Source organism: Myotis daubentonii, unplaced genomic scaffold, assembly GCF_963259705.1.
Source record: "Myotis daubentonii unplaced genomic scaffold, mMyoDau2.1 SCAFFOLD_94, whole genome shotgun sequence".
NCBI lineage: Eukaryota > Metazoa > Chordata > Mammalia > Chiroptera > Vespertilionidae > Myotis > Myotis daubentonii.
In genome coordinates, this window is record NW_026775529.1 from 13,231 (window position 1) to 34,641 (window position 21,411).

At 42.3% G+C, this 21,411-nt stretch overlaps 1 long non-coding RNA gene across 1 annotated transcript in view; it reads left to right on the forward strand.

The window, feature by feature from the left end:
• The window catches only part of LOC132225771 (uncharacterized), a 78,602-nt gene that overhangs the window by 6,014 nt on the left and 51,177 nt on the right, over nucleotides 1-21,411 (forward strand). Inside the window, exon 2 of the long non-coding RNA XR_009450983.1 lies at nucleotides 2,292-2,338. This is a non-coding gene — a long non-coding RNA (uncharacterized LOC132225771). The remainder of the gene's footprint in view (nucleotides 1-2,291; nucleotides 2,339-21,411) is intronic.

The following is a 21,411-nucleotide window of genomic DNA, read 5'->3' on the forward strand; positions in this document are numbered from 1 at the left end:
TTCTCTCCCTCTCCCTTCCTCTCTGAAATCAATAAAAAATATTTTTAAAAATTGATTTTGAGAGAAATGATAGAGAGATTTATTGTTCCACTTATTTATGCATTCATTGGTTGATTCTTGCATGTGTCCTGACCAGGGATCAAACCTGCAACCTTGGTGAATCAGGACAAGGTTCCAACCAACTGAGCTATTTGGCCAAGGCCAACTGTGTTCTTTTACAAAAATTTTTTGGCTATTTTATGCTATTGCTTTTTGATACAAATGTTATTATTAGTTTGCCAATTTCTAGAAAATAGGCTGCTGGGATTTTAATTGGGATTGCATTGAATCTATAGATCAATTTGGGAAGAACTAACATTTAACAGCATTGAATCTTCCAATTCATAATTCTGATGCATCTCTCCACTTATTTAGATCTTATTCTTGTGGTATATTTTTAAACCCGATGAAACATTAGATGTATACACACATTTATCACTTGACTTGTTTTTCATTCCTTCTCTATCTCTTACAATCTGGTTTCATTTTCCTTCTACATGAAAAATTTGTTTGCAGTTTCTTTACTATAGGTCTGCTGGTGGCATGTTCACTTTTTATCAACCTGAAATTACTTTATTTTGCCTTCTGTATTAGTTATATGGCTGCATAACAAATTACTCCAAAACTTAGTGACTTAAAACAATAAACATTATCTCACAGTTTCTGTACATTAGGAATGCTGGGGGAGCTCAGCTGGGTGGTTCTGGCTCAGCATCTCTGATGAGGTTTCAGGACCTTTATTGGCTGGTGCTTCATGTATGGGAAGGCTTGTTTAGGGCCAGAGGAGCCCCCTCCTAGATGGCTCACTCACATGGCTGTTTGCCACAGATCTCAGTTCCTCACTATGGACCTCTCCACAGGGCTGTTGAGTGTCCTCATATGGCAGGGGTCTTCCTTCAGAGCAGGTGAATCAAGAAACAGCAAGGTAGAAGCTATAATATCTTTCATGGCATGGATTCCGAGGTCACATAGCATCATTTTTGACTTATTCATTAGTCACTAAGTCCAGTACACATTCAGGGGCATGAAAATTAGGCTCCGTATTTTGACCCCACCAGTGTGTCTCAGTGGTTCAGCATCAACCTATAAACCAGGATGTCACCGGTTCGATTCCTGTTCAGGGCACATACCAGGTTATGAGTTTGATCCTTATTGAGACCATGCAGTAGGCAGCTGATTAATGTTGATATTTTCTCTCTCATTGATGTTTCTATCTCTCCTTCACCCTTCCTCTCTCTCCCCCCCTCTCTCTCTCGTCAATAAAAACACATTTAAAAAAATAGGCTCCACATTTTGGAAGGAGTGTCAAATGTATTCAAACCACCAAACCTTTCTTTTCATTTTTTCCTTTTCTCCTTCCCTTCCTCCTCTTTTTGCTTATCCTCTTTCCTTCACCTCCTAATACTACCTTGAACATTCCTTTCCAATCCTTTTGGGTCTGGAAACCTTAAGAGAATTCTAGAGGCTACGCTAGAAAAATAATCTAGAATGTTTTTCTTCAATTCTTTTACCACTAATTTATTTCTCATGCCTACAATGCATTGGTTATTAAGTCTAAGATATTCTATATATTAGAGTCTCTAGCATTTCCCTGTTAAGCAAACTATTGCTTTTCTGCTAAGAATTTTTTTTTCATTTTGAGAAAGTACCCATTAATTCCCATTTTTCTAAATGTTGTAAATCAAGAATAAGTATTTATCAAATGCATTTTCAGTATTTATAAAGCTACCCATGATTTTCTATTTAGATGACCCCACTGGTTTGGCTCAGTGGTTCAGTAGTTCATAATATGATTTATATTAGATTTTCTAATATTGAACCTTATTTCCATTCCTAAAATAAACTCCATTTGGTTATATATTCTTTTTAAAAAATAACTTTTATTTATTTATTTTTAAATATGTTTTTATTGTTTTCAGAGAGAGGAAGGGAGAGGGATAGAAAAATCAATGATGCAACAGAATCATTGATCAGCTACCTCTTGCATGCCCCCTACTGGGGGTCAAGACCACAACCCAGGCATATGCCCATGGGTCAATGCTCAACCACTTAGCCACACTGACCAGCTGGTCATAATATATTCTTCTTTCAGTGTGCTTTTGGATTCTGTTTGCTAAAATTTTATTTAGGAGTTTTGTATTGATATTTTTAAATGATATTGGCCTATTTTTCTTTATTCTTACAATTGTTATTATATTTTGATATCAATGTACTTATATTTTCTTTTTGAAATGAGTTTGTTCTTTTTCTAGGCTATGGAGCATTTTCAAAAATCATTGGAATCATTTGTTCTTTAAAGGTTAGTAGAGTTGTTGAATTCCCCTATAAAACAATGAACCTGATGTTTCTTACGTTTTCTGGGGGGAGGGAGAAGGGTGTTTGACAAATTTTATCTAATTATTTTGACAAAATTATTTCTTAAAAGTTTTATTGTAACTTTTATAACATTATATATATATATATGTTATATTATGCATAATATTATATTCAAATTATTTTGAAAAATTTGTGCAAATTCGTCTATTTTGGTTTTCTATCTTTAGTTTCTGATGAAATTATATATTTCATATAGGTTTTCAAATTTATCTGCATAAAATTGTATAAGGTATTCTTTTTTGTTTTTGTTTTGTTTTCTACTTTCTAATATTTGTGTGACTATTTCCCATTTGTAATTTCTTATTTTGGATTTTAGTGCATTTCCTTCATTATGATTAACTTAGCTTGTGACTTACTTAATTTATTGAATTTTTAAAAAGAATAAGCTTACTTATTTATAAGTTCTATATTTTGTTAGATTAACTGATTAATTTCTGTGTTTATCTTTATTTATTTTTTCTTTTGCTTTCCTTTGGTTTATTTTATAATTCTTTTTCTTGTTTCTTAAGCCAGCTGTTTATTTCATTTATTTTTCTTTTATTTATGTTGATATACTTATTTAAGGCGGTGAATTTTTCTTTGAGTACTATTTTAACTATATTCCTAGATCCTCCTATATATGCTCATTATTATTGTTTACTAGAAATTCTGCAGTTTTGAATTTGTATTTTCCACTTGATTATGGGTTTATTTAATATATATTCCCACACACATCCAAATAGAAGGGCACTCTTTGTTTTCTAAATGCTAGTATGTTATAAATGTCAATGTTTATTGTGTTGTTATTATAGAATGCTATCTATATTATTTTTACTGTGAAGATTTAATGAGATTTGGTTTATGGCTTAACATATAATCTTTTGTGTGTACAAATATTTCAGACCACTTGATAAGAAAGTATATTCTCTATTCTCAGGGTATAATGTTTGATACGTATCAGTAACATCTGCCTTATTGATTATATTGTTTGGACTTCTAAATTCTCATTTAATTTTGACTACTTGATTTGTTTGGAATTGGGCAAAGCAAATCAAAGTCTTCTATTATTAGTGTGTCTTCGTCTAAATCTCCTTGCATTTCTATAGTTTCTATTATATGCAAGTTCCTGTTGTATTATTTTGTGCATATATACACATATCTTAAATTTTTATGGTAAATTGTAGCCTTTAGCATTAAAAACTACTTCACTTTATTTTGCTTAAAGCTTTTTGTACTGAATTCTATGTTGTCAGATATTAAGAGTTTTAAAGTTTGTATTTTTCTTGTGTGCTTTTCTTTGCCCATCCTTTCATTATTAAGCTTTCTGAATTATTTTGTCTTATATGTATACAGCCTATAGTTGGATTGGGCTTTGCAATCTATTTTGAAAACTATTTTTAAAGTAGATGAGTTAGCCCCAGCCAGGTGGCTCAGCTGGTTGGAGCATTCTCCATACACCAGAAGGCTGTGGGTTTAATTCCTGGTCAGGACACATACCTAGGCTGCAGGTTCTTATCCCTGGTCAGGGTGCATTTCTCTCTCTCTCTCTCTCTCTCTCTCTCTCTCTCTCTCGCTCTCTCTCTCCCTCCATCCCTCCCTCCCTCTAAAAAAGTAATAAAAACATACCCTCAAGTGAGGACTTAAAAAATTACAAATAAATAAATAAATAAAATAGATGCGTTAAACTAATTTATATTTATTGAGATAACAGATATATTTGGTCTCAATTCTATACTTTTTAATGTGTTTTCATTATGTAGTTGCCCTTTTTCTTAATGTGGTTCTGATATTTAGGAAGTTTTGTATTTTTGTTCTAGAAGTTACCTTTATAAAATACTGTTGATCCACTCTCTTTAGGGACTGTATCTTCTAAATACCTACTATGAAGAATAATAAAATTATCTTGTAATCTCATCCTCTCCCCCTGACCCCTCCTCCATAATACAATCAATGGAATTATCAATCCTAGTGTTTATGTTAAATATGCTTAAGCTTCTACTTTATTTGGAATTTTTAAATAGTATCCTTTGAATCAATTAATTTGAGGTGATCAGTGAGCTTATTCTTTTTAAAAATATATGTTTTTATTGATTTCAGAGAGGAAGGGAGAGGGAGAGAGAGAGTTAGAAACATCAGTGGTGAGAGAGAATCATTGATGGGCTGCCACCTGCACTCTCCACACTGGGGATCGAGCCTGCAACCTGGGCCTGTGCCCTGACCTGGAATTGAACCCGTGACCTCCGGATTCATAGATCAATGCTCAACCACTGAGTCATGCTGGCTGGGCAGTGAGCTTATTCTTATTCCTATCTTCTCTCTTTCTTCTTCAGTTTTTTTATTAGAAATGAGAAATATCTATCATATTAAGGAATGTAACATCTGCATTCTGATCTGTCATCCTAACCTCTGTGTTGGTTTTACTCTCATTTCTGTAGTCAAATACATTTCATGCTCAGGGAGTGGCCTTGTATCTGGATTTCCTCAGACTCGCTCAGTAGTACTGAGACTGCTGTTCCATGGTTCTAGTAGGTTCCTCAGAAAAGGCTCATGATATTTCCTGATTTCTTACAGTTTTCAATATGTTTGTCTATAGGCTTTATACTTAAACTTTACTTTTCTTTGAGTGTCTTGTAGGCATTGCTCCACTGTTTTGTGCATTGAACAAGTGTTGGAGGGGTGGAAAGGTGTGGCCCGGGGAACTCTTTCTGTTGCCACAGTGACAAACTTCAGACATGGTCTCTGTGGATTTCAAAGCGTGGTTGATGAGAGCTTCTCTGTCCATCTCTCCTTCCCAGATTTCTTTACAGCCTTTGTTTCTAAGAGAAGGCGTCCACTTTTCTTTTTCCAGTGCTTTCCGTTGTCCCTAGCAATCTTTCTTTGTATGATTTAGGACTTGTTTTCATAGTTCCCTTTCAAAGTGGGGTTTTCCCGTTCTGGAAAGGATTAATAATAATAAGAGCTTTCTAAGCTCTCGGAGAGTCTACATCCCCTTCTCATTCAAGGTTTTTCACCAGGTTTCCTACTCTTTCTCACCTTTGGCAGCTCCTGACAAAACTTTGGAGGCTGCAGCTGGTTTCTCTATTTGTCGTTGTTCTTGTTGAGTGTGAGTTAATTCAGAGCTAAACTACTGCTCTAAAACAAAATATTCTTCTATTTAATTATAATTTAAAAATTTAATGAATGCCACTGTGACTTGTCCTTTCAACTAAACTTCCATGGACATCTAGGTTTTATTTTACTCCTGATAAACTAGAAGTGGAATTCCTGGTTCAAAGAACTGCACACTTTTAAAGCTTTTACTATGTTTTGCCAAAGTACCTTCTAGAATGTTTGGACCTAAGTTACCATACCTACCAGCTGCAGGCTTCCTCTTTAAAGCAGGTAAATAGTGCAAGGCGGCAATGAGTGCTCTCACATTTTTTAATTCCTTTGTTAGCATCATAATTAGCTAGTTAATATTAATAAAAGGAAGACAGCACATACATGAAGGAGCCATCAATGTTTCTCTCTCAGACCGATGTTTCTCTCTTTCTTTTCCTTTCTCTCTAAAATCAATGAATTTCCTTGGGTGAGGATTATATATATAAATCCCAGGTAATGTGGGAACAGAGGACACAGTTGGAGAGGCCCTATGCCTGTCTTCAGATCTTTGAAGAGCTGTTTTGTAGAAGATGGTTTATTTTCTGCTTTTCAAGGCAGGCATAGGGCCAAAGAGTGAAAGCTATATAAAGTCAGATTTTATCTTTAAATAGAAGAACTTTGAACAATTAGAGCTGTCTGAAAAATACTAAATACCCCTTGGATTGAACTGAGCCCCCGGTCATCTCACATCTATAATAGATTCATGATTGAACTAGATAACTAAATATTTTACAATTAAATACATACATACACACACACACACACACACACATATGCACAGCTCTTTGTTTTTAGAAAGTCTCTTTTGTTATTCTGACCAGTAGTTTTATAGAATAAGACCCTATAGCTACTCATCTTAATCCCAGTTTGATTTCTGAAACCTGTTGCCTGCCTAGCTGCTGTTAACTTCTATTCACTCAAGGTATAAATAATAGCGAAGCAACAAAAATGCTTTATGTTTGTGTTCATCCTCATTTTTAAAATATTCATATTTTAATTGTGTCGCTCTCTTTTTATTGATTTCAGAGAGGAGAGAGAGAGAGAGAGAGAGAGAGAGAGAGAGAGAGAGAGAGAGAGAGAGAGAAACATCAATGATGAGAGAGAATCATTGATTGGCTGCCTCCTGCATGTCCCCTACTGGGGATCGAGCCCACAACCCGGGCACGTGCCCTTGACTGGAATCAAACATGGAACCCTTCAGTCTGCAGGCTGACGCTCTAGCCACTGAGCCAAACCAGCTAGGGCTAGTTGTTTCTCTTTATACATTTATGTATGTGTATTGCCAAATTGTATATTTATATATTCTGGGGATGAATTTAGCTTTCAGGAGGACTCATATCCCTAGTCTTAATTCTATTAACCACAAAGAATAGTTTTCCCAGCACAAAAGGGAAAAAGTTGATTACATTTCCACCATTAGTCAGTGGTAGAGAACCTCCCAACACAGTACAACAACAAAATTCTCCTTTGAGAGTGAAACTTTTAGTAAGCACATTGTAGAGAAGATTAGGAACTTGTGTAAATTTGCTTAAAGAGAGATAGTTTTTCAGTAAAAAACAAGAGTTGGTGACATGGGTATGGTCCCACTCCTGAATTTACCTAAATTGAGGTCCCTTGTCATCCTGCCCTGCTCTCTTTCAGAAGAGAAAATGCAGCCTAGGGACCTCTATGCCCTGCAGGAGCCTTTGGGCACAGCTCCTGAGCCCAGGGATAGAGCCCTCAGGCAAACCCAGCTTCCCTGTAAGTGTACTCTGGGCTCACAGAGGCTGGCAAGGAGCTGCTGGCACCACGTCATATGTCTTGACTAGATATCAAATCACTGCCCAGCATCTGACCAGGAAGTTTTGTCAGCCTCTTTACACATCTCCCACACTATGAATATTAATTGCAGAACTTTCTGGTTCCATTAATCGCTTTAGCCGCAGACCTAGATTGTGGGGTCTATATTTTAGGGTGCCAGATTTAGCAAATAAAATAGGTTAAATTTGAATGTATTTTCTCTGGCAACCCTACCACATTTTCCAATCAACATTTAAGATTTTGAGAGAAAATAAATGAATGAATGACTAAGTGAATGAATAAATGGAGAGGAAGATCAATAGAAACAATTCAGAGCTGTGATTAATGAGTAACTAATACTTTAAAAATTTTGTTTTTCTCCATGTAAGATATTTTCTATTGATTTTCTTTTTAAATTTAAATTTTATTTTAATGAAAATTATACACACACACACACACACACACACACACAAATTTTAAAGTCAAATAGTACTAAAGGCATATGGTCAAGAACAGCAGTCCCCTATCCCACCCAACACCAACCCCCAGCCTGATCCCCAGAGGTATCTAGTTAAACTTTTTCAGCTATTTTGCCCAGTTTTAACCTCCTCCCCCATATTTTCCAATAATATACTTATAGTACCAATTTGTTGATTTGTCAGTTTTAGACATTACTATTTTCTTGCAATTATGGAAGATGAGGGTTTGTTTGTTTAGCCATTTCCTGCATCTTCCTTCCCTTTCCCCCAGCTTCCCAACCTGTTTCATAGTCGTTGGTTAAATCAGTTATCCTTTTTTACATTGTTATGGTTATGTAAATGTTTTTGGTGTTGTATTTTTTTATTATTATTATTTATTTTAAGATGATGGCTTTTTAAAAAAATATATTTTATTGAGTTTTACAGAGAGGAAGGGAGAGGGATAGAGAGTTAGAAACATCGATGAGCCGAAACCGGTTTGGCTCAGTGGATAGAGCATCGGCCTGCGGAGTGAAGGGTCCCAGGTTCGATTCCAGTCAGGGGCATGTACCTGGGTTGCGGGCATATCCCCAGTGGGGGATGTGCAGGAGGCGGCTGATCGATGTTTCTCTCTCATCGATGTTTCTGACTCTCTATCTCTCTCCCTTCTTCTCTGTAAAAAATCAATAAAATATATTAAAAAAAAAAAAAAAGAAACATCGATGAGAGAGAAACATCGATCAGCTGCCTCCTGCACACTCCCTACTGGGGATGTTCCCACAACCAAGGTACATGCCCTTGACCGGAATCGAACCTGGGACCCTTGAGTCCGCAGGCTGACACTCTATCCACTGATCCAAACTGGTTAGGGCTGCATTTATTTTCTTTTGCAGTTTATGTGTTGTAGTTTTTCTGAAGGTAGTAATTGCCTCATATTTTTTAATTTATTCACTTTTTTAATAAACTTATTATTAATTCTCACAACCCTCTAATAGCCCCTCAACAAAATTTCCCACCTAGTCACGCCTGTCAGGTAATCCTCTGGCCCATCTCTGACCTAAAATCCTCTATTTTCTGGTCAGAGGGCACTCCTGTCCTGCTGTCATCCAGGGCCTCCTTTGACCTCTCCTGGGCATGTCTTCCTCATTGTTGGATTATACTCTTTTTTGGGTGGACAATTTCCTGAGAAAGGGAACGTGAAAGGCAAATTATTTTTGATCTCCTGTGTCTGAAAGCATCTTTTATTCTACCACTTCTCTTAATAATTTGGGTTTAGAATTCTAAGCCATTAATAATTCTCACTCAGAATTCTGAAAATTTCACTCGATTGTCTTTCAGCTTCTAGTGCTGCTGCTGAGAGGTCTAGTGCCATGCTGATCCCTGATCCTTTCAATTGACCTGTTTTTCCTTCCTGGGTCCTTTTAGGGTCTCTTCTTTATTCCTGATGTTCTGACATTTCATGATAATGAACCATGAGTTATAAATCTTATTTTTCTTCCCTGAGGATGTTATAGTATTTTTAAAGCTTTCTTCTTCTCCCTGAACTTATGCATTCCCTTCCCACTTGCCCTTACTCCCCCATACCTGTCTGTCATGTCTGAGGCTTGCTTTAAAAGTCTAGGGATCTTGCTGCTTAGAGCACTGTCCCAATATGCCAAGATTGTGGGTTTGATCCCTGGTCCAGGCACATATGAATCAACCAATGAATGCATAAATAAGTGGAATAACAAATTGATGTCTCTCTCTCTCCTCCCCTTTCCTTTCCTCTCTTTCTCCCTAATCAATACATAATTTTTTTAAAAAGTTTGAGGATCTTGACTCTCCACTCATATGTAAGGGTTTTGTGCTACAGAGATGATTGCATGGTCAGCATGCCTGGGTGGAGCTTTTCCAATGGTGGACTTCCCTGTAGTGGGCGTTGGTCATAAATTGGCTTTTGCAATGGGGATCCCAAATGTCTGTATTAGGAGGTCTTACCCTTGAGTCTTCTCAGTTCCTACAGAAAAGGGTTCTTTAGTCTTCAACTGAGGGTAAGAGGTGTGCCTGGCTGCCAGGTTGTCTAGAAGCAGGGTGAGGAAAAGGAGCTGGGACTTAACCTTTTAGTATCTAGATTTCTACTTAGCCCCCATATTTTCTGCACTTCATACCCACCCTCCATAGTTCCTCATGTGCTGATGCAAATTGTCCACTGAGCATATCAGGTCTCCTGTGGGAATGGGCAAGGTGTGGCAACTCCACTGCCCACGTAGACTGTGCTCTCACGGAGGCCCCATCAGTCCCTTTTGCAGCTCTGCCCTTCCCTGCAGCTTGGTATGCTTCTCACCTTCTCACAGGGAACCCCTCTGCAGGCATCAGGCCTCCTGCCTCCCCCGTGCTGCCATGTGACTCACTGCTTCTTCCTCTGCTTCCCACACTCCTAAAATGTGCTAGCATCCTTCATCTGCTGCCATCTCCTATTCTCATATACCTTATGGATTTGCAACTCTTTTTATTCCTTTATCGTTGTTTTTGGCAGAGTTTTGGGAGGGAGCAGAGATTCATGAGAGGCTCTTCTGCCACATTTAACAAGAGCTTCTTTAGGGTCTGTTTTCACTCTGAAGCACTTGGGAACAATTTCCAGGCCCCATTCTCATGCTGTCAGTCAACACAGTCATTTTTGTTTGATTATGAAGTAGGTGTTTCTTTATGGGAAATAGAGCAAAGTCCAAACGCACACATTGTTTAATAGTATTAGTAAAACACCCTTGATCTTTTGAACAAAATTGAAATATGTTTCTCTGCTTTTGTCTAAGAATAGGGGACAAAAAAGCATGAGGGGCACTTTGAAATGTGGCCCAAGCCCCAGTGCTTACCAAACCTGCTCTGTCTTCTGGGTTTGAATAAAAGCAAGGAGAATGCCGAAATACCATCTCCTTTGAATTAATCATGAGCCCCACCTCTCCTGCTCTCCTGTGTTTACACATTACTGCTATTGTGTTGTATCTACTGGCGGATCTCCTTTCATCTGCAGGCCACACAAAACCCTCTTCATTTAAAACTACACATGTGGCTCTTGAATTAAGAGGGGGCATTTCAACAATAATTTCTCATTCCTCTTTTTGAAGGGCTCAATGTCTTAAGGAAAGCTCCCTGCTCTTTCTATGTGCTCTGCTGTGCCCAGCCAACATTTAAAGTCTGGAAAAGCTAAGGAGAGGGAGCAGGGTCAGGAGGCTGTCACAGGAAAAGGTGGGTCTGTGGGGTGGGGCAAAGGGTTAGCAATGGACCAAGATGGAGAGGGCCTTGAATGTCACATTAAGGGCTTTATTTCATTTATTCTTTTATTGTTGTTTTTAAATCCTCACCTGAGGATATTTTCCATTGATTTTTAGAGAATGGAAGAAATAGGGAAAGACAGAGAAATATCTATGTTAGAGAAACACATGGATTGGTTGCCTCCTGCGCACGCCCCGACCAGGGCCTGGACCAGGGAGGAGCCTGCAACCAAGGGATGTATGTGCCCTTGACCGGAATCGAACTGGAGACCCTTCAGTCTGCAGGCTGACACCACTGAGCTAAGCCAGCTAAGGCCACACTAAGGGCTTTATACTTTTCTGCAGGCAGTGGGGAGCTACCCAAGGACCTTGAACAGGAGAGTGACACGAGATCAATTGTGCTTTAACAAAATTAAGCTGATAATTGTGGGTGGGAGGGCTTAGAACAGAGAGAGGCAGGCCAATTAAACAAAGTGGTTCTTAACCCTGGCTACCAAGATCACTGGAAAAGCTTTGTAAAAATCCATTCCTCAGATGCAGCACTGAGCAGGAAGGCTACTGTGATAAGCCAATAAAAGGGACCAGACCTGAAACACGGGGCTGTGCTCTGAGAGGGAGAGGAAGAAACAGATTGGAGAGAGGCTGCCAAGGGTGGTGGTGGACTCTCACCTGATCTCTGCCTGTTTCAGAGACTAGAGGAAGGAGGCAGGACGATCATTGAGCTGGGCCAAATGAAGGCTAGTTCTCTCCCTGCAGAAGAACTAGAGGATCAGATTTGAGAGAAGACGGTGACAGGGGAACATGCAGGATGCCGAAGGGGCCTGGGACTTGGGGAAAGATGAATCTGTGAGCATCTGGCTCCTATATACAGTCATGGAGTGCATGGAGCTGGAGACTACAGTTCAAATCCCTTTGGTTGCACACACACGTGGACACAGGCATGGATACACGTGGACACACACAGCCCTGTTCTGCAGGAGCTGTGTTTGTGTGACACTGGAACCACAGCCTCCTCACTACAGAAAGCTGCTGATGCTAGCATTAACTCAATATGGCTGTTGTGATGACTTGATGAGATACAGCGTGCAAAGGCTGGGCACAGAGCCTGGCACGCAGGGAGCACTCCGTAAATGGTAGCTGTGAGTAATACTAAAAAATGCGATCTCATTTCTGAAGCCAGTGAGCCATAAAGTATTTCATTCAGTGTATCTCACTTCTGAAGCCAGAGAGCCATAAAGTATTTCATTCAGTGTTAGGAGACATGTCCACAGGAAGGCATGAAACCTTTCATTTGTTGCTACTCACTCTAGGTGACTTTCTCTGGGTGTGTGTTTGCTGAGCCCCTTGCCTTTTATTTCTAGGGCTTTTAGAGAAATGACAGTCCCTTGCTGCTGCGTTTAATTGGAAAGGAGCTCAGAGACTGAGATTATAATTATGACGTCTTAAATGTTAAGCTCTTCAAAAGTCTGCCATTGCCCTCACTGTCACCCTGAACACATCTGGAAACCCAAACCCTGCAGCGCCCCAGAGCATGCACTGGGTCTCAGCCAGGCTTCACCTGGGAAATCTGAGTGAGTGCCGTGCAGGCAGCAGGAAGATACACAATAAACCGAAGAGCCTATGATGAGCTCAGAGGAGGTGAGTTGATAATCTGCTATTTATAGCCCCACTAAGAGGCTCTGGCCGCCAGCTCCATGTGAGGCTGGGTAGAAACGATGCCTTCACAGAGCTGAGAGCACAAAATGAAATTGGTGATTCATGGGCAGCAGCCACTTGGAATACAAACACGTCCGCACCCCAGCCCCACGGCCCTTCCAGACGCCCGCTTTGGAAGCATGTTGCAGAGTTGCTAGCCTGCTGCCTCCTTTTCTGCATGCGTTTGGACAGGATGTGAGGACAGGCAGGTTCAGCTCCAACAAGGGGCCTAAGAAGGGCAGCAGCACCCCTTGGAGAACCCCAAGAGCCTGAACCTGCCCCTCTCAGAGACTCAGCCAGAGCCCAGGTCAGGGCTGAGTAAAAGGCAGGGCCTGGACGCAGGAGCCCACCCTCAGGTGCTGTGGCCTCAGAGAGCCTGCAGTTCAGAGAGAAAGGACAGGTCACACTTGCCAGCTGCACAGCCTCCATCACATTCCTCTTGGAGACTCAGTTTCCTCCCCAGTAAAATGGGAATAATAACAGAATCGGCCTCACTGGGTGCAATGAAGATGAAAAGAAGGAACATATGTAAAGTGGTCAGCACGGTCCCTGGCCCATCGAAGGCTCAGTGAATGGGAGCTGCTGCCTCTGCAGCTGTTTTTGCTACGGTGTCCTGGTCCCCACACTGATACCACTCCTCTGCTCACAGCCTGTGGCCCTGAGGCTCCTCATGGAGGTGGTGCCCTGGGGCCTCCACAGAGACCCTCTGCCTAACACAAGCACACCCCACACCAGGCTACCCAGCATTATGGACTCCCCCCCCCCCCCCCCCCCCGCCCGGGGAACTTGACTCTTTGCTTTGCCTGTCTCTGCCTTTGTCTAGAAATTAAGTGCTGTGCCTCTGGGTTGGATCTTGCCTGGGTTTGGCCACCCTATTCTTCTGTTCCTCTGATACCTGGGATGGTCCAAGGCGGCATTAACTATCACCCTCCAGTGGTGGGCTTCACCTAAGAGTCCCTAGTGCTAACTTGAGGTCTGTCGCAAGCACTCTGCCCACCAAGGGAGGGCTGGACGACTGGCAGGGTGGCCCACCCCACCTACCAGCTGGACACAAAGCGCAAACTGCTGATTCATGGAGGCTCATGAGGTCTGGCTGTTTGTGTATTCTCTCAGCTCCAGCTGTCGGCCAAAACATAATTGTAGCTGTCACTTTGGCAGCGAGATGCTATGAAGTGTCCTAATAGAACGGCCTCTGCTCCATGGCAGTGAGCGTTGGGGAGGTGGGAGGAATCTGCAGCTGCTCCTGTGGAGAGAGCCATTCTGGAAAGTGGTCTGTGTGATGCTCGGCCAGGTGCAGCTGCTGGAATGGTGTGAGCAGCAGGGTAAGGCCTTGCATTAGAACAGGCACTGGCATGCCTGCGTTTGCATAGATAGTAACGCAATTTTGATGATACCAATTAATATAAGAGAGTCTGCCGCTGAAATGAGGCTTTTGGGGCAGCTATGAGGACTTGGAAAACAGCCTTTAAACCTATGCACAAATTGGACAAGCATGCATGGGGTGAATGAGTGGTTAGGCTGTAGGGTACATGGCATAGAGAGATGGTCTAGAGATATGGCTGGGGCCATATTGGGAGCAAGGGACTTGAAGGCCAACCATGGAGCTTGGCCTTGATTCTGGAGGCAATGGGGAACTAATGAAGCACTTTAGGGAGAGAGTGATAAGGTCAGACAACATTGGGATCTAGGCTCAAACATCCCCAAGAAGTGTCACTAAGGGTAATTCTCTCCTTCCCTACAATAGTCTATAAGAAGTGTTGTTCTGCCCTGGCCAGGTAGCTCAGTTGTTTAGAGCATCGTTCCGATAGACCAATGTTACGGGTTCGATCCCAATCAGGGCACATAGAAGAATCAACCAATGAATGCATAAATAAGTAGAAAACAAGTCGATGTTTCTCTCTCTCTCCCCCCGCCTTCCTCTCTCTCTGTAACATACATACATACATACATACATACATAAATAAATTTTAAGATTAAAAAACTAAAAATAAGTAGTGTGATGCTTGGGAAGGTGTTCTGCAGCACCAGCTCTAGGATTCAGGAGTGGCTGTGGCTCTGTGCTTAGTGGGGAGGGCTGGCCCCCGTCAGACCAGCTGAGCGTGTGTGGTGAGTGAAAGGAGACAGCAGGCTCATGCTTTCCTTCTTCCTGGGTCCTCCTAGGCCAGAGTTCACTAATGAAGCATCTGCCTGCAGATGCGCCCAATGCAAGGGACTGCACACACTTGTGCTAAAGGTCAGGGGAGCTCCTGGAGCTGAGAGATGGTCGTACTGCCTGTTGGTGTTGCCTCCACCACCCCATGTACACATTAAGAAAACAGCAGAGCCCAGCTGGTGTGGCTCTGAGGTTGAGTGTCGTCTTATGAACCCAGTGAACCAGGAGGTCACGGTTCAATTCCGGGCATGGGCACATGCCCAGGTTGTGGGCTCGATCCCCAGCAGGGAGTGTGTAGGAGGCAGCCAATAAATGATTTTTCTCTCATCGTTGGTGTTTCTGTCTCTCTCTCCTCCCTTCCTCTCAGAAATAAATAATAACAATATTACCAGTATTTTTTTTTAAAGAAAAGAAAACAGTATCCAGGTTTGGTTGATGGAGGAATTCCTAGAAGGAAGGTTCTATCCTCATGTACTTAAATACTGGTTTATAGGTTGGCTAAGGAAGACGGAAGAATAGAAAGTGTTGAGAGTCATACTAGTAGGTGAGGCACCCAAGAGCTTGCAAGCAGAGCACACTGGGTCCACCATGTAAGTTAGGAGGAAGACAGGACTCAATTGACGAAAATTTTGTGTACCCTTCTCAGAAGTGCATTGTTGCACAACAGTGGTTTGGCAATGATTTTCCCTGTTCAGCTGCAAGCCAGAGGGCAGGATGCCTCTCAGGTTGTCTGTCAGGGGAGATGGGCCAGGAGGAAGGGATGTTCCCATTCTGGCATGATCTTCCATCAGCGTTCCCTGAATTGAGCTGCCAGGGGTGCCGGAGGGTGGAGAGCCAGCAGGTGTTGAACAGTGAGGAAGGCTCCTCACCTGGCAGCTCCTGACAAAAGTGGGTGTACTGGGTGACTGGAACCATTTGGCCTATGGGTGGGGCCTGAACTTTATGCTAGTCCCTAAGGGCAGGTAGCATGTCCTAACTACCTCCTGGCTGCCCATGGCTGGCTTGGAGCAGTAGCTCAAGATGTAGTTTATTTGGTTTGCTTTTTCCCTTAAAATTTACAAAATTTAATGACAAAGTATATCCAGTTTTTTTAAATTTTATTTAAAAATAGAACATAGAAAAGTCCAAGCAACCTTAAGTACAGCTTAAAATGAATGCTTTTTAAAAATAAATATAGAAAAGTATAAAAAAGAAAACAAATGACCCTTAAATATTTGCCTGGACAACTTCCACTGAAATTATTTTAACATACAAAAATGAAAAGCACCTCCTTCTTTCTTTCTTTTTCTCCCACAAGTAACCACTAACAGTTTCTTGTGTATCCTTCTAAAGTTTTTTTCTCTGTACCACGAATATTTCTAAAATGCGCATGTGGTCATACAGGCTTTGTCTATATTTAATGGTAAATTGTAAAAAAGGATGCAATCACACCCCTCCTAAGATATAAAATTAACATGTGTTAAAGATTTAACTCATTAATTAATGAGATAACTGCTAAAATGTTACAACCAATTGAAAGGAGAACTCAAAGTATGGCACACGATAGATAAGCAATGCTGAAATGGTTTTAGAAATGGATGGAAAACTAGTTAACTTCCTCACGGCAGTAATAGTCAGTTGTATTCCACAATTTGCATTTCTGTGAACAGGAATTATTTTCATTGCTATCAAGTTTTTACGACTTACCTTCCATCTTTAGAGTTGAGAAATGTCTAGTCAAAGACAATGAAAGGCAGAGATAACCCCAGTGGGTAAATTCTTCAGGACACCCACAAAATTTCAACATCTTTCACAGTTTTCCATACACTTATAATTGGGTCCCTCCCTCCCTCCCTCCTAGGATTTCCCTGTCACAGTCCCTGCTGCCCATTTTTTTGTCACAGCTGACCCAACCCTCTACCCAGGTTCCAGGTGATGGGTTGGGGCTCAAAGCCTGACCTGGGAGAGCCCACCATCACCTAGGGTGAGCCAGACAGGTGCTCCCCAGGCTCTGACACCCCACTTCTATGGTGTTGGGCCCTGCAGTTGTGAGTCAGGGGACTCAGGGCTGGCGATCATCTTGGGCCTTGTAAAAGAAGTATACAGAGGGCTGTCTAATGAGTTTCTAATTTCTGGGATGGCTTCATGAATTTGGATTCCATGAGAGTCCCCCTTTACTCATGAGTCAGTTTGGGTGGGTGTCTGTCCCAATAATTCCCCACCCAAGAGAATAGCTGGAACGTAAAATGTACAGTATTATGACCTAAGGGGTTGGGGTAGTGTCTCAATCCTCCTGGTCTGAGGTGCTCCCCACAGATCACAGGGTCTGTGTTGGCACCATGGGGCTTGATGTCAGCCCCAGAGGGCAGGGGCAGAGTGGTCTATGATACTGTGGAAAAGAACATATATCTGACTCACTCTGTGCCCTTTGTTTTTATTTTTAAAAATTTTTTTTCAAATATATTTTTATTGATTTCAGAGAGGAAGGGAGAGGGAGAGAGAAACATCAATAAGGAAAAATCACTGTTTGGCCGCCTCCCGCACGCCCCCTCCCTGGAGATCGAGCCGGCAACCTGGGCATGTGCCCTTAACCAAAATCGAACCTGGGACCCTTAAGTCCACAGGCCAACGCTCTATCCACTGAGCCACACCAGCTAGGGTGCTCTGCACCCTTTGACAATCATCTCCTATGAACAGGTTTTTTTATCTTAAAAATGAGGGATAATGCTACTTTCTGTCTTGCCTCCTAGGGCTGCTATGGGGGTCCAGTAGGAGGCATGGGTGTGAATCTACTGCCAAGACCAGTCACGTGGTGGGAACTGAGCCTACAGCTCTGGCAGGACAGGAGAGCTTGGCCTCTCTGTGCAAAGTGCTTTGGGAGAAGAGGTTTTATGCAAATGGCCAGTCATGATTAATTGATGGGGAGGCTCTCAGGCAAAGGATCAGATTTCACAGATAAATATATATATAGTTTGGCTCTCCTGAGAAGGAAATGTTCATTTAGCATAAGGCAAGTCTATCTAAATAAAGATTTTTCTTATCTTCAATGGGTACCTTCTCACCATCTTCATTCATTCACTGAGCATATATTGAGCACCTACTGTATGCTAAGCACTGTCCCAGGCACTGGGATAGTGAGATAAAGGGAGCTAGCTCCTACCCTTGTGGTGCTGGGAGGCAGACATACAGAAAGAGCTTTATCAAGGAGTGTGATGAGCACAGACAGAGGATATTCTCGCAGCACCAAGGAGGGGCACCCACCTGTGACCCCAATGTGGCATCAAGGATCCACAGGTCATGTACAGAGGAATGTCTGGTATTGCTGGAGTGTCAGGAGAGCTGAGGGGCTGGCCGAAGCAGGCAGTGGGGGTCAAATTTGTACCAAAAAACAGTCACTCTGGCTGCCTGTGGGGAACAGATTAGAGAGGAACAGACTAGAGGCACAAAGACCCATTAGGAGGTAGTTACAGGCATCCAAGCAAGAAATGATCTGAACTAAGGAAAGGGGTGGAAGGAATTGATTCAAGAAATGTTTTGGCCAAGATTTAACCTGAGAAATGAGACAGTGATGACCCTCAGGGTTTCACTGTGGATGACCATGTGGTTAGGGTTCACCATTACAGGTTAAAGAAAGTACAGGAGTAGAAGCAGGCTTGGGGGAAGGGGCGGTGCTGGGCGATGTTGAGTTGCATCATAAACGTGGTGAGTATGGAAGACCTATGGGCATCCAGGTGGAAGTATACAGTGGGGAGGTGAATACACAGGTCTGAAAGCCTGGAAGTTGTGAGGCTGTGAAGCCAGGGAGAGGAAGCTGAAGTGAATCTGAGCAGAGGCAAGTTTATATGAGTGTGGAGAGGAGGAGAGAGCAGGGGGAGAAGTGGAGGGACATCATGCCCTTTGGCCCTAAAATTCTCATTTGCTGAGAATGAGGGTGAGGGAGGAGCTAAGGGCAAGGAAAAGATGCTTGGAAATCTTTATATGGGAAATAGGAGAGAATCTGACCCAGGCCAAGCAATACAGGGCCCTGGTGGGAGGTTATAAGTCTGAATTGCTATGAATCTGTCCACCTCAGCTTTTCTCCACAACACAGAAGCCAGGAAGGCAGGTTGGCTTATAGTGCCGCACTGTGGTCTTGCTAGGAGGGTGTGGCAGAAGGAAGGGAGAGTGTGTACTAGAGAGAGCTAACAGTTCACCAAAGAAATAGTCCCCACCCTCCCATAGAATAGCGGCTTCCCAGCAGAGACTACATTTCCCAGTACACTCCTCCCCTCACACCTATTACATCTGAGAGGAGGCAAGTGACTTGTTCTTGCCAATGGAATGTTAATCAGAGATGACGTGTGTCATTTCCAGCCCAAGATAGTTAAGACACAGTTGTGCCTTCTGCACCCTTCCTTTCCTCTTCTTTTAGTTTGATGCCCCCTTGGGAACCATGTCAGATATGGAAGAGGCATAGGGTGGCAGTATCCTGGTCACTGAATCACTAGAGGGACACCACTGATCAGAAACGGCCATTTGGGGGTTTTATGAACAGGAAATTATGTTATCTGAGCTGATACACATTCTGGAATTTTTTTGTTATAGCATTTATCATTACCCTAAGTAATACAGGATTTAAGAAAATTGATGGGCCCTAACCGGTTTGGCTCAGTGGATAGAGCGTCGGCCTGCGGACTCAAGGATCCTAGGTTTGATTCCAGTCAAGGGCATGTACCTTGGTTGCGGGCACATACCCAGTAGGGAGTGTGCAGGAGGCAGCTGATCGATGTTTCTCTCTCATCGATGTTTCTAACTCTCTATCCCTCTCCCTTCCTCTCTGTAAAAAATCAATAAAATATATATATATATATATATATAAAAAGAAAATTGATGGTTATTCAGATGACTCTGATGGGCCAGGCTGGGGAAACAATCGAGGCCTCTAAAAACAGAAGATCTCTGTTAAAGTCCAAGAACAGCAGTGGAGAGAGGACTAGAAAAATATAAGAAGCAGGAGGTCAAGGCCTTTGGTAGAATTTAGGAGGCAAAGAATTCTGAGAGAAACTATCTCATGATGTGGCAAGAGCCAAGTGGGAGAAGGTGAGGAACATTAAGCAGGTCCAGGTATCGTGATGCTGGGAGTCAGGCACTGTGTTAGCTGGTTAGTGCACCCAGATGTGATGGTCTATGTTGAAGCAGGATGTGGGTGGAGAGGAAGCCTCAGAGGACTGGCCATTGTCCTGCAACCAGGGCACCAGGAAGGAGTGCTTTAGTATAAAGAATAAACCAACAGGACTGCCATCTCTCAGTCCAGTCAGTGGCCATGGCTGAATAGAACCAGGGCATCTCACCACTGTTAAGGACTTGCTCAGAGGCCACATAAGATGCACACTAAAAGCTGGTCCATGAAAGGGATACCTGTAAATGCTGATGTAGGCTACCTCCATCCAGAAACAGCCAGACCCACAGCAAGAGAGCTCTCTTTAGTTGATAGTTCCACTTGAACTCTCCAAAGCACTTATTTACAAACTAGAGGCCCAATGCACAAAATTCATGCACAGGTAGGGTCCCTAGGCCTGGCTGGCAATCAGGGCTGATCAGGTCCCCCACCTCCCCGCCTTCCTGCCTTCTCCTTTCCTCGCTCCCTCAGCACCCCGCTGCCACCACTGGTCTCCCACCATGTTCCTCACCGCCCCCTGGTGGTCAGTGCATGTCATAGCAAGCGATCGGTCTCCCAGTCAAACTCCCGAGGGGACAATTTGCATATTAGCCTTTTATTATATAGGATGTTTAAGCCTCATGGAAATTCCAGGGAGACCCATGAGAAGATGGTGTCTCTGCGCCTGGTAAAATCACCAGAGTGTTAAGTGAGATCTCACAGGAGGGGGTGGAGCCAGGGTCTCCTGATCCTTGGCCTGTGGTTCTCATTATAAAATTCCTTTGATAGGCATTTTAAAATATTAACTTCTCATCATCTTAGAAAGATTTAGGCATCAACATGCCATTGGCAGCAGGAATGACTGAGATGGCCTCCAAACACACTTCCAGCTAGTAAGTCTTAGAAGAATTTTTGAGTGAATGGTGCCAAAACAGGGCTGGGAGTAGAAGTGACAGAAAACTCAAGATAATAGTTGTGAAAATAAGAGAAGTTTATTTCTCTTTTAAAATAAATAAATAAATAAATAAATAAATAAGGTAGGTATCAAGAGTTGTGATGGCCCTCCACAATTTCAGAGGGAAAGGCCCCTTCTATTTTGCTGTTCTCCTCTGTTGTTGTGTAGTAAATTATTTCAAAACTCACTTGCTTAAAACAATGGTAAACATTTATCATTCTTTCTATATGTCAGGAACTCGAAGTGACTTAACTGGGTGGTTCTGGCTTGGTCTCCCTCGTGAGGTTATAGTCAGGGTATCACATGGATCTGTGGTCATATGGAGGCTTGACTGGGACTACAGTGTTGCTGGCTGTTGTCAGAAAGCTGAAGTTCCTCACCACCTATAGTTCTCCGTAGAATTGCTTGAATGGCTTACAACACAACAGCTGGCTTCCACTAGCCTAGAGCGAGTGATCTGAGGGAGAGAG